We start from the raw sequence: 12,421 nt of genomic DNA, 5'->3' as shown, positions 1-12,421 counted from the left end.
ATTCCAGAGTCATCATCTGCTAGAGCTGCAAGCAACAACTACTGGCACTCTTGTTCCCCTGGGTCCTAGACTCCCTCTGTTCCAACTCCAGCGGGGTCAGGGCTAGTGACACAAGTGAGGCCGACCTCGTCATTTCAGTCTCCCATCAGGTAAGTGACAGTACCAGTCAGCCAATGATTGAGTCTGAAAGGGAGGCCTCCACTTTGGGGGACATTTGTCAATCAGTATCTGCCTTGTTTTACTTGGTGCAAGATTTGCAGAGAAACTTTGAGCATCTGGAGAGTCAACTGCTAACCGAGTCTAATGACCCCACAGCCACAGATCTCACTGCAGCCTCAGATGTAGCCACTCAAACAGAGTTCAGTATGATCTTTGGAACTCCTTCCCTGCCGGAACCCAGGGTGCCTACACCTGCGTTTTTCACGGGAGATCGCAGGAAGTTCAGAACTTTCCGAAACTCCTGCGAGCTATATTTTCCTGCTTCCAAGGACCTTTACATCACCAAGCACCAAAGTGGGGTTCATCATCACACTTCTTAGGAATGAACCCCAATCCTAGGCACACCAACTTCGTGAGCAACATGATCCGGCTCTAACTTCGGTGGACTTTTTTTTTTTTTTTTTCACAGCAATGGCACAACTCTATGCTGATCCGTTCCTGCGTCAGACTGCTGAATGCATGCTCAACAAGTTACAGCAGGGCCAAAGGCCTGTTGAGGAATATGCTACCGGTTTCCGCATCTGGAGTTCCGATACTCAATGGAATGAGTCTGCTCTCCGCTACCAGTTCCGTCTTGGCCTTTCTGACACCCTGAAAGATGAGCTTGCCCGAGTGGGGGTACCAGCCAGGCTGGAGAACCTGATAGACCTGACTATCCACATTGACCTTCGGATTCGGGAAAGACAGGATGAGAAAACTAACGGGGAGATACTGATATGTTCAGAAATGTGGACCCCTGTGCCCTCTACAACTGCTGTTCCATCAGAGTTACCCATTAATAAAAGAAAACACCTTAATCCATCTAGAAGGAGCTTTTGGAGACCACAGTTGTCTGCTGCAGAATGTATTTGACGATAGAAGTTCAATCTCTGTCTCTACTGTGGTTACGCAGGTCATTATGTAGTGACGTGTCCAATAAGACCTCATAAGCCCTCTCCCAGCTGGTTCTATATGATGCATCCCCAATGAACAAGCCGAACGCATCTCTCCTTCCACCTTCAACTACAACTGGCCGAAAGGAGGATCACGGTCCCTGCCATTATAGATTCTGCTCCGTACCAAGGCACAAAGACTTTCGGTTCATCTAGCGGATGGATCCGGTATCAGTTCTGGCCCTGTGACACAAGAGACCGTGCCAATGTTATGCCTCGCCTCCTCAGGACTCCAGGAATTTCTGTGTCTGGATATTATTACTTCCCCGATATTTACAGTTATTCTCGGCATGCCCTGGCTAAGAGCACACAACCCAACCAAAAGGAGGGATCCTTTTTCCTTTGGAATACTGTCTGAATCACTGCATTCCTAAAGAACCAAGCGCAGCCCAATACTCTTCCTCCACATCGCTCCTATGATTGTCCGATTGAGCTCCTGCCCGGTGCCGAAATTTTAATTTTGGACGAATTTACCCCCTATCCGAAGTTGAATTAGAAGTCCTCCGGGGTTATATTGATGAGAGTCTGGAAAAAGGGTTTATTCGGCCTTCTACATCACCAGCAGGAGCTGGCATTTTATTTGTTGAGAAGAAGGATCACACCCTCAGACCTTGTGTGGACTACCGTGACCTGAATAAGATAACGGTCAAAAATCGCTATCCCCTTCCCCTAATTCCTGAGTTATTCCAAAGGCTACGAGGAGCATGTTTCTTCTCAAAACTGGATCTGAGAGGCGCTAACAATCTAGTTAGAATTCGCGAAGGTGACGAATGGAAGACGGCCTTTCGAACTCGCTTCGGGCATTTTGAATACCTGGTGATGCCTTTTTGGTCTCTGTAATGCCCCAGTAACCTTCCAAAACCTTGTAAATGATATATTTCGGGACTATTTGGATCTATTCATTATCGTTTACCTGGATGACATCTTAGTTTTTTCCAGTTCAATAGAAAGACATTGGGATCATGTAAAAAAGATTCTGGATAGATTATGCCAACATCACCTTTACGCAAAGGCTGAAAAATTTTAATTTGAGAAACAGACTATTCAGTTCCTCAGACTTGTGATGACCCCCGAGGGCATTTCTATGGACCCCCAAAAGGTGTCCTCTGTATTAGAATGGCCCGTTCCAGGAGACAGGAAAGCAGTGCAACGTTTCGTAGGATTCGCAAATTTCTACAGGAAATTCATAAAAAACTTCTCTGGGATCATCGCACCAGTAACACAGCTCACCAGGCAACATATATTCCCTTCAGGTGGACTCCTGAAGCCCAAACAGCCTTTGAACAAGTAAAGACCTTGTTCACCACTGCACCTATCCTGAAGCACCCAGATCCTGCTCTAGCCTTTTGTCCTCGAAGTGGACGCTTCTGAGAATGCTGTAGGAGCCATTTTGTCACAAAGACAGGGACTCAAATCCTTTCTGCACCCTTTTGCATTTTTCTCCAGGAAGTTAAATGCCTCTGAAAGGAACTATGATGTGGGAGACAGAGCTGCTAGCCATCAAGGCAGCACTTGAGGAATGGAGCTACTTACTGGAGGGAGCATCCCATCCTATTCTCATCTTCACAGACCACAAAAACCTTGAATATCTGAAAACGGCAAAACGTCTAAGGCCACGACAAGCGAGATGAGCACTGTTCTTCTCCCGCTTTATATCTTTCATTTGACATACAGTCCTGGATTAAAGAACAGTAAACCCAATGCACTCTCCCGTATGTTTCCAGACCCAATCGTGCAGTCTGAACCTGACACGATTTTGCCAGCCAAGAACTTTTTACTTCTGCAGTCAGACCTTGTAACACAAATAAGAGAAGTGGTGGACACCCTCCATAGATATGCATCTTCAGCTAAAGGACGGTCTGTATTTTCATAAGGAACAAATCTTTGTGCCCAAACAACTCAGGACTCCTATCCTCAAAAGGTGTCACGATCACCCCTTAGCGGGTCACTTCGGGATCCACAAGACCTCAAATTTGGTCTCTCATTCCTTCTGGTAGCCAAACTCAATGAAAGATTGCCAGAACTATGTGAAATCTTGTGCAGTTTGCCTTAGAAACAAATCTGACAAAGCCAAGACCTGGGGCCTATTGGAATCTTTGCCCGTACCGGAAAAACCTTTGGAATATGATATCCATGGATTTAATTGTGGAACTTCCCCCATCGGAGGGATTCACCACTATTTTTGTAGTAGTTGACCGCCTATCAAAGATGGCTCACTTCATTCCCTTGAAAGGGACTCCTTTCGCCACGGAAACTGCTTCTGCCTTCATCAAAGAGACAGTAAGATTGCATGGCGTTCCTATCAATATTGTATCCGATTGAGGAGTACAATTTACATCCAAGTTCTGGAAAGCTCTGTGTGAGGCATTAAAGATCGAATTATGCTTCTCCTCTGCATATCACCCACAAACAAATTGACAGATGGAGAGAACGAACAATACCTCCGATGCTTCTCATATTCACAGGATGACTGGGTATCTCTCCTTCCGTTAGCGGAGTTCGCATACAATAATTCCATTCACTCGGCTACCAAGCAATCCCCCTTTTTACTTGGATGGATATCACACCTCCTTCCTTCCAGAAATACCAGTGGAACCCGCTGTCCCAGCAGTACAAAGGATGGAGTTCCTCAGGAGGAATGGTGAAATATTGCAAAAAACTATTTCCGAAGCTCAGGCGAGTAACAAAAGATTTTTTGACAGGAGAAGGGGCAACTTAAAACTGAAACAAAGGGATAAAGTCTGGTTGTCCACAGCAAATCTAAAATTGAATTGTCCTTCGAGAAAGCTTGGTCCAAGATACCTGGGACCATTTACTATAAAGAGAAAAGTTAACCCTGTAGCTTTCGAATTAAAACTACCTGCTAATATGAAGATTCATCCGGTGTTCCATTGCTCTTTGCTAAAACCACATATTCCAAGTGGATTTCCCAATCGAGATCCGGGGGCGCTTGCCCTACTGTTGGTTGAGGGAAATGAAGAATATGAGGTTGAGGCTATCTTAAATTGTAGGAAGAGGGGTGGACAGACCCAGTTTTCCATTAAACGGAAAGGTTATGGTGCAGAGGATAATTCCTGGGAGCCATCCACTAATGTCCATGCCCCATGGGTAGTTCAAGCCTACCTCCATCTTCACCCTGAAAAACGAGCCCTAGTGGGCATCCGGAGGCTGCCCCTAAGGGGGGGGGGGGCAAGGTAAGGGATTTCCAGCAAGAGAATTGCGATCAGAAATGCGCATAGGAATTCCCAGAGAACTACCATTTGTGCGCATGCGCACAGAAATGCGCAATTGCACATGCATGGAGAAGATTGGCACCAGATGGCCTATTTAAAGAGTGTCTCTGCCCATGTTGAGTGCTGACTGGTCTTCAGCTCCCCCATGTCCTGCTTGTTCCTGTGCGATTCCTTTGTCGCCGACCCGGCTTGTTCCTCACCTGACTCTGATTGCTCTCCTGATTGATACTGGTTCCTGACTTCAGCTCTGCTCCTGACCTTGGCTTTCCTTCTGATTCTGTACTGTGCCGCCTGACTGTTGATGACCCTGGCTATTCCCGTCATGGCACTGCTCCTGTCTCTTACCCTCACTACCTGCCTTGCTCTGGTGCACACCTGGCAATCTACAAGACCCGCTCTGCTTGTTACCACTGTGCCTGAATCAGAAGATAATCAGTCTTCCAGAGTCATCATCTGTGAGAGCTCCAAGCAACAACTACTGTCACTCTTGTTCCCCTGGGTCCTAGACTCCCTCTGTTCCAACTCCAGTGGGGTCCGGGCTAGTGACACAAGTGAGGCCGACCTCGTCATTTCAGTCTTCCATCAGGTACGTGACACCAAGTCATACTGCAGTGCTGGTATTATTATTTATTAATATTATTATTATTATAATACAGGATTTATATAGCCCAGCAGTTTGCTCAGCACTTTACAATATAATGGGAGACAATACAGAACAATACAGTTCAATACAAGAGGGTTAGGAGTGCTTGATCCTGGGAGCTTACAATCTAAGAGGTATGTGAAAGACCAGGATGTACTAGACCATTGGTGCTCGCCAGTTCACCAAAAGGTAGCACAGCACTAGTACTGGCACTCTGCTGCATATGAGAGTCATCAAAATTTACCGACAAGTGCTAACAGAGATCAGACCTGATTCTGCCAACACTGCGGTTTTGTGTGCAATGTATCAAGTGACAGTGACCTACTGACACTGCACTTGGGGGGGAGAAGGGGAGGGGGTAAGCGTAGGGGCTAAACACAGGTGCTGGCAGGTAGCGGGGCTGATCCTTCTAATGCTGCGTTTTTGGGGACGCTATACTAATGCGGACGCTGGTATAGTGCTGATCTGATGAAAGCTATTGATCCATTCAGACACTATACTAGCAATGGAGGTTTATTGTGTATGAGCGTCTTCCTGGCAATTGAGGGGGTTAAATGTGATTTCTAGTGTACTGAAGGGCAATCTGACACTATCTGGGAGGGGCGTGAAAACCACGGGAGCGTGAATCACATGTGTGTATGTATATGTGTGTGTGTGTGTGTGTGTGTGTGTGTGTGTGTGATTTTGTGCACCTGTGCCGCCCTGTAGCAGTATTTCCGCTATAGGGCGGTCAGGAAGCAGTTACATAAGCGGTTTGTGTTACGGCGCTGCGTTACTTTAACTGACAATTGCGCAGTCATGCAACGCTGCACCAAAATGAAATTTACATCCTTTTTTCTCCATGAATTGAGATTTCTTTTGGCGGTATTTGATTGCCTGTGCGGTTTTTTTTATTTTTTGCGCTATAAAAAAAAAAGCCGACAATTTTGAGAAAAAAAAATATTTTGGACTTTTTGCAATAAATCATGTCCAGTAAAAAAACCAAAAAAACAATGTTGTGGAAATGTCTTATAAATTCATGCAGGATCTGATGATGATATACTAAGTGCGATCTCAATGATGATCATGTGAACAGTTCTAAAAACAAGTGCAAATCATAATGACCCCAGCGTGAAGTAATAATAATCCGGTGGTGTGCGGTGAAGTAGTAAGATTGCAAACATATAAATCAGCCTGAGGAATCTGGAGGAAATGGTGTCAATCAGAGGTCCCTTATCTGGGCTGCGTTGTGATATGGTCTGGTCACAGGAAAGATTCCCTCCTCTGGGCAGGAGAATCACACATGGGGTCCAGTCAGCAAAGAAAGATGGCCACCGGACCTCTGTGATCCGGCAGCGTGACGTCACAGTGTAGCGGGACTCCTCCTTTCGTATTAACATACATTCTCAAAAGGGGTGTTGCCTTGGCTACCGGACGACAAATGCTCTTCTTATATAGGCACAGAGTGCGTGCGCTTATTAGCGGGCGCCATCTTGCTGGAGATCGACAGAGACTGCGCATGCACGAATACTGCGGGTGCCATGTTTCTGTGGATCTGCACCGTTCGGAGAAAACCACCTAATACGCACGCGCAAGCATCGCGGTCGCCATTTTACTGTGGGTTTCTATCCGTGTAGAGCCAGACAGCAAGGAATGTTCACAAAGATCTAAATATCTGACTATGTAGGATGGAGAAGCCACAGTTTTATATGGCATGATCATACGTCACATTGGCATATCCACTTCATAGATTATACTTAAAAATAAATTGAATAAGGACATACAGTGTGCTATGTCCATGCCATAGAAGGTGTGTGTATTTAATATGTTAAAAATACGATGTTAATACTATATTTTAATAATTTTAGCAATAAATCATGAAAAAGGTATAAACCTATAGGAAATAAATTATATATCACTAAAAGTAATATTGTAGTAAAAATTAAAAATCATAAATTAGAATAATCTAAGATCCTATGCATAGAAAATAAATCATATTAGAAAATCATATATCCTTATGAACAATCCTTATCATGCATAATATTATGGACAACGTAATTGCTGTCTGGCACTAAATGTGCCGAACCAATCGGAGATGGAACTGAGTGTATAAATAGAAAATCAAATGCATGGTATGATATCCGATATAAAATAAAACGTCAAATACATTATAATAGACCAAAGATGAAACTGCAAATTATAGGACTCACTAAAAAGGGTTGTATATTAAAAATCACTAAAAAATCAGTGGAAGCTATTAAAATAAGCCGGAAAAAGTAAAAGTGGGATAAAAAATTCTGGTAAGTATATGTGTATCTGATAAGTTAATTTTATCTATAAAGAAATTGATATCGATGTCGATATTGTGGCCTGCAGGGGTAAGGGTCCTCATTTCATAAATCCACTTCGTTTCCATCTGGAAAACAAGTCTACCCTTGTTTGAACCCCGCCAGTGATGTTGGACCATATCGATCCCTGTAAATTTTAAGGTTGCTAGATCTCGGTTGTGAAAATATCTGAAATGTTTCGATACCGAGTGGTCTCTGAATCCCCTTTCTGATGTTGTAACAGTGTTCACAGAACCTGTCACGTAATCTTCTGGTTGTGTGACAGATATACTGCTTTCGGCACAGACATTCCAGAAGATATACGGCATATCTTGTATTGCACGTCATAAAGTGTGAAATATTGAAAGTTCTTCCCGTAGTGGTGGATGTGAAAATCTCTATTTTCTTTTTTGACATTCAGCTCTGTAAACAGGGCATCTTTTACACAGGAAGAAACCTTTCATAATCGGTAAGACTAGGTCTGGGGGGAGGATCAATAATATTGGGTGAGATCTTGTTCCTGAGAGTAGGTGCCTTTCTAAAAACTACCTCAGGTCTGTCTGGAAGGACACTGGCTAGGACCGGATCTGCTTTTAAAATGTCCCAATTCTTTCTAAAAATTTTATTAATCACCTTATGTTGTATAGAAAACAAAGTAACAAAAGGGCAAAATTTATTATTACTCTTCTGTATGGTAGTGCCAGACAGCATCTCATCTCTATTCATATTAGCTACATTGTCTATTTCAGTATCTAGAGTCTTTTCCCCATAGCCTTTTTCTACAAATCTCTGTTTGAGAATTGCGGCTTTTGTACGATAAGTCTCAATATCAGTGCAATTGTGCCTAATTCTCATGAATTGGCTTTTGGGGATGTTCGCCAACCACGATGGGTGGTGGCAACTGTTGACTGGGATGTAACTATTTCTGTCTATCTGTTTAAAATATGCCTCTGACGTAAGGTAGCCTCCTTTTATTCAATATCGTAATGTCCAGAAAATTGATTTCCACCGTACTGTAAGTATAAGTGAGCTGAATATTCAGGTTATTATTCAGCGTGCCAAAAAAATTGACAAGGGCTGACTCCTCTCTTTGCCATAAGAGTAGGACGTCATCAATGTAACGCTTGTAGAATAGCAATTCTGGCCAATCCCTAGCGTATATTACATCCTCCTCCCACCTGGCCATGAACAGATTGGCCAAGCTGGGAGCAAAATTTCCTCATAAACCTGTGGACATCCACATAAGTCTGAAACTTGTTGAGTTTAGCCTTAAGCGCATTCTTGAGACCTCTATCGAGAACATAAAGTTCTTGCTGTGATAGAGAGACTCCGCTTACATTGAAGATGCCTTTGCCCATCAGGTCTTTCTCTTTTTTGGATCTATTGATCCTTTTCCCTCCTCTGCTTCCTTTAACCTTACACTTCTTTTGTGCGTATTGCCCGCCCCTAAAAAAATTAGGCTGTGGGTGTGGTCCAACTTGATGGTCTTTGATCGTGGTTATCACCCTGTGTAGTATCATATCTAAATTGGGGATGATGTTGTGTAGTTCTATTCCTATCTTTGAAATTGACATTACAGTTGGAGTTCTGAGGTGTTCCCAAATTTCTTCCTGATGTCTCATAGTGGTAGGAAGCATCTGTGTTCTGGGAATGCCAGTTAGATTGGTGATAAGGGTGTCTGTTATAAGCCGGATGCCTAGTCCTCTTTGGACGTACGGGTGCCACCTCATATCTCTATGACCTATGTTATAATCAGTGATATGTTGTAAGGGATCAAACTTATTATGTAAGGGGATGTAGGGTCTATCCTCAGGATGAACTCTCCTGGGTGATCTGAAGTCTTGGTATTGATTGGTCAGATTTCGTGGCCTAGGTCTCATGGGTTTAGTCATGGATTGCTCCACAGAATTGGTATTGACAGATGAATGTGTATAATTAGCAGGGGCGGACTGACAACTCCTGGGGCCCCCGGGCAATAGGGGATCATGGGGGCCCGTGTCCTTGCCCAAACTCAAAAAAGCCTATGAAAAAGGTACCAGGGGCATCTCATGGGGCCCCCTACTGCCCTCGGGCAGTGCCTGAGTTTCCAAATGGTCAGTCCGCCCCTGATAATTAGTACCATTAGCGGGCTCTATTTTAGGAATTTGCCATCTGAACACACGGTTTTCCTGATAGTCTCTAGAGTCCCTAGTGTATTTTTTCCTTTTCTTAACCTTTTGGTTTCTCTTCACTCCTTCTAGGTGTGTTTTTAACCTATTTGATTCGGCGTTATACTCCTCTGAACCTTTGTAGGGTGTCAGTTTTTCCCTAATTTTGTTAACCTCGTCATCCAGGTAAATTAGTTTTTTCTTTTTCCTTTCAATAAGGAAACTAATAAGGTCAAGGCCCTTACTGTTGAAAAACTGATACCAATCCTTAGCGCTATTTATGTCATCAGTCTCTGGGGGGACATCACACCTAAGGGATCTGGGAACCATTTTTTATCTCTTAGATATTTCCCCAGAAATTATAGTTCAAATATGTCCATAATGCGTGGAGAATAAAAAATTGTATAGGATATAGATAAATTCTAAAATAAGGATAAATAGGATTATGAAAAGCTGCTCAGCTAGAATAGTAGTGAAATGGCATATGTAAACAGGAAAAACTCAGCGAGCGCTTAACTGTAACAGCAGCTAATGCACCAAAAAAGGAACCACAAATCCTCTCAATAGACAAATAAAATCAGAAAATAGTGCAGCGCTTAAAAATATGTACATACTGTATAAACAAATCGTATTAAAAGTATATACTGTGACGTAATCAACAAGAGTCTATATTAAATGGTATCAATATGCATTACACCAAAAAACAATATTGTGGAAATGTCCCATAAATTCATGCAGGATATGATGGTTTATACCTTTTTCATGATTTACTGCTAAAATTATTAAAATATAGTATTAACATCGTATTTTTAACATATTAAATACACACACCACCTATGGCATGGATATAGCACACTTTTTATGTCCTTATTCAATTTGTTTTTAAGTATAATCTATGAAGCTGATATGCCAATGTGAAGTATGATCATGGCACATAACTGTGGCTTCTCCTTCCTACATAGTCAGATATTTAGATCTTTGTGAACCTCTCCCTTGCTGTCTGGCTCTACACAGATAGAAACCCACAGGAAAATGGCAAACGCGATGCTTGCGCGTGTGCATTGGGCGGTTTTCTATGAACAGTGCAGATCCACAGAAACATAGCACCCGCTGTATTCGCGCATGTGCAGTCTGTGTCGATCTCCGGCAAGATGGAGCCTTGTAATAAGCGTGTGCACTCTATGCCTATATAAGAAGAGCATTTGACATCCGGCAGCCAAGGCAACACCCCTTTTGAGAATGTATGTTAATACGAAATGCATTAAGGAGGAGCTCCGCTACGCCATGTCACGCCGCTGAATCACGGAGGTCTGGCGGCCATCTTTCTTTGCTGACTGGACCCCATGTGTGATTCTCCAGCCCAGAGGAGGGAATCTTTCCTGTGACCAGACCACAAAAAAACAGACACTGTACTAATGGCACTGGGGAGGAAGGGGTTAACATTGGGAGGCAATGAAAGGGTTAACTGTGTGAGGGTAGTGTTTCACTAGGGGGCAGGGGTGTGTACTGCTCTGTTACACGGTCCCGGAAGGCTGTGATCAGCAATCCCGGAACAATGTGCTGAAGCTGACAGGGAGGAAAGCTTCATTGAAAACAATGCAGCCTTCCTCTCTGTGATTGCCGACAATCGTCAGGCTCCTGCAGGTAATCACCGGCCAGGACCCAGTGATTGACACCCGCGACACTGATCGCGCGCCCATCTACCCCGGAATGCAGGATCACGTTTATATACGTGATCCTGCACACAGGGGCCGCCTTGTAGCAGTGTATGTACTGCGGGCGGTTCCCTAGTGGTTAAAAAAAAATTGCCTCTATCTGACATTTGCGGGTCAGATGTAAACAATTGGGCAGAGCTAGCAGTGACCTCACCGCTAGCTTTGCCCAATTGTTGAAGACAGTTGCCGGTCAGATGTCAGCAATTGGGTGGGGCTAGCCATCTCCACCGAATTGTTTACATCTGACCCGCAAATATCAGATTGCGACGAATGCCCAGTGAGTGTGCACGGGTTTGTGGGAGTCTTTTTTTTTTTTTTTTTTTTTGCGAGTGGGCATCATCGGGACAATGCTGGACGCTGTGATTGACCATGGATTACAACAATAGAACCATGTTTGGCTCTTTTTTTCTTAAATAAAGGGCTTGTCAAATACTTTTGTTTTTTGTTCAATAAAGGAATTTTTCAAATGTTTATTTTTGGGAGGTGGTGCTCCCCTTAAAAGTTCTACAAGGCATTTTTTTTTAATTTCCTACTGTGGGGTCCCTCCTAACCATCCTACCAGACCTAAAGGGTCTGGTGTGGACCCCACATTTTTTAATAAAAATGTAATTTAAAAAATAATTGTCAGTCCTGCTGCAACAGAATCTATACATTGTACAGATGTGCAATTTTGTAGGTAGTTTACCGGACACTTTTACCCCCTTCCTGCGCAGACCAATTTTCAGCTTTCAGCACTCTCATGCTTTGAATGACAATCTAATTTTTTAGCTTTTTTTTTTTTTAGACAAATAGAGATTTCTTTTGGTGGTATTTGATCACCACTGGGGTTTTTATTTTTTGCTAAACAAACTAACAGAAATTAAGAAACTTTTTTTTTTTTTTTAAATTTTTGGTCTTTTTTTTAAAGTGTTATAAACAAGTAATTTTTCTCCTTCACTGATGCGTACTGATAGAATGCACTGATGACGAGTCACTGATGGGCACTGATGAGGCTGAACAGATAGGTGGCACTGTTAGGCGGCACTGATTGGCAGCACTGATGGGCACAGTTAGGCAGCACTGATGGGTGGCACTGATGGGCACATGTCAGTTTTTATTTTTAGAATGGAAAAATGGTGTAGACTACGTTTTCCTCATCCCCCTAATTTCCAAAACAAAGTGCATGATCTCCCCCCCCCCCCCAAAAAAAAATGGATTGTAGGGTTAAATTAGAGACACAATTCTAA

This window comes from Staurois parvus, unplaced genomic scaffold (assembly GCF_062004578.1).
Source record: "Staurois parvus isolate SC_StPar_1 unplaced genomic scaffold, SC_StPar_1.0 ptg000403l, whole genome shotgun sequence".
NCBI lineage: Eukaryota > Metazoa > Chordata > Amphibia > Anura > Ranidae > Staurois > Staurois parvus.
Note: the sequence above shows the minus strand (reverse complement) of the source record.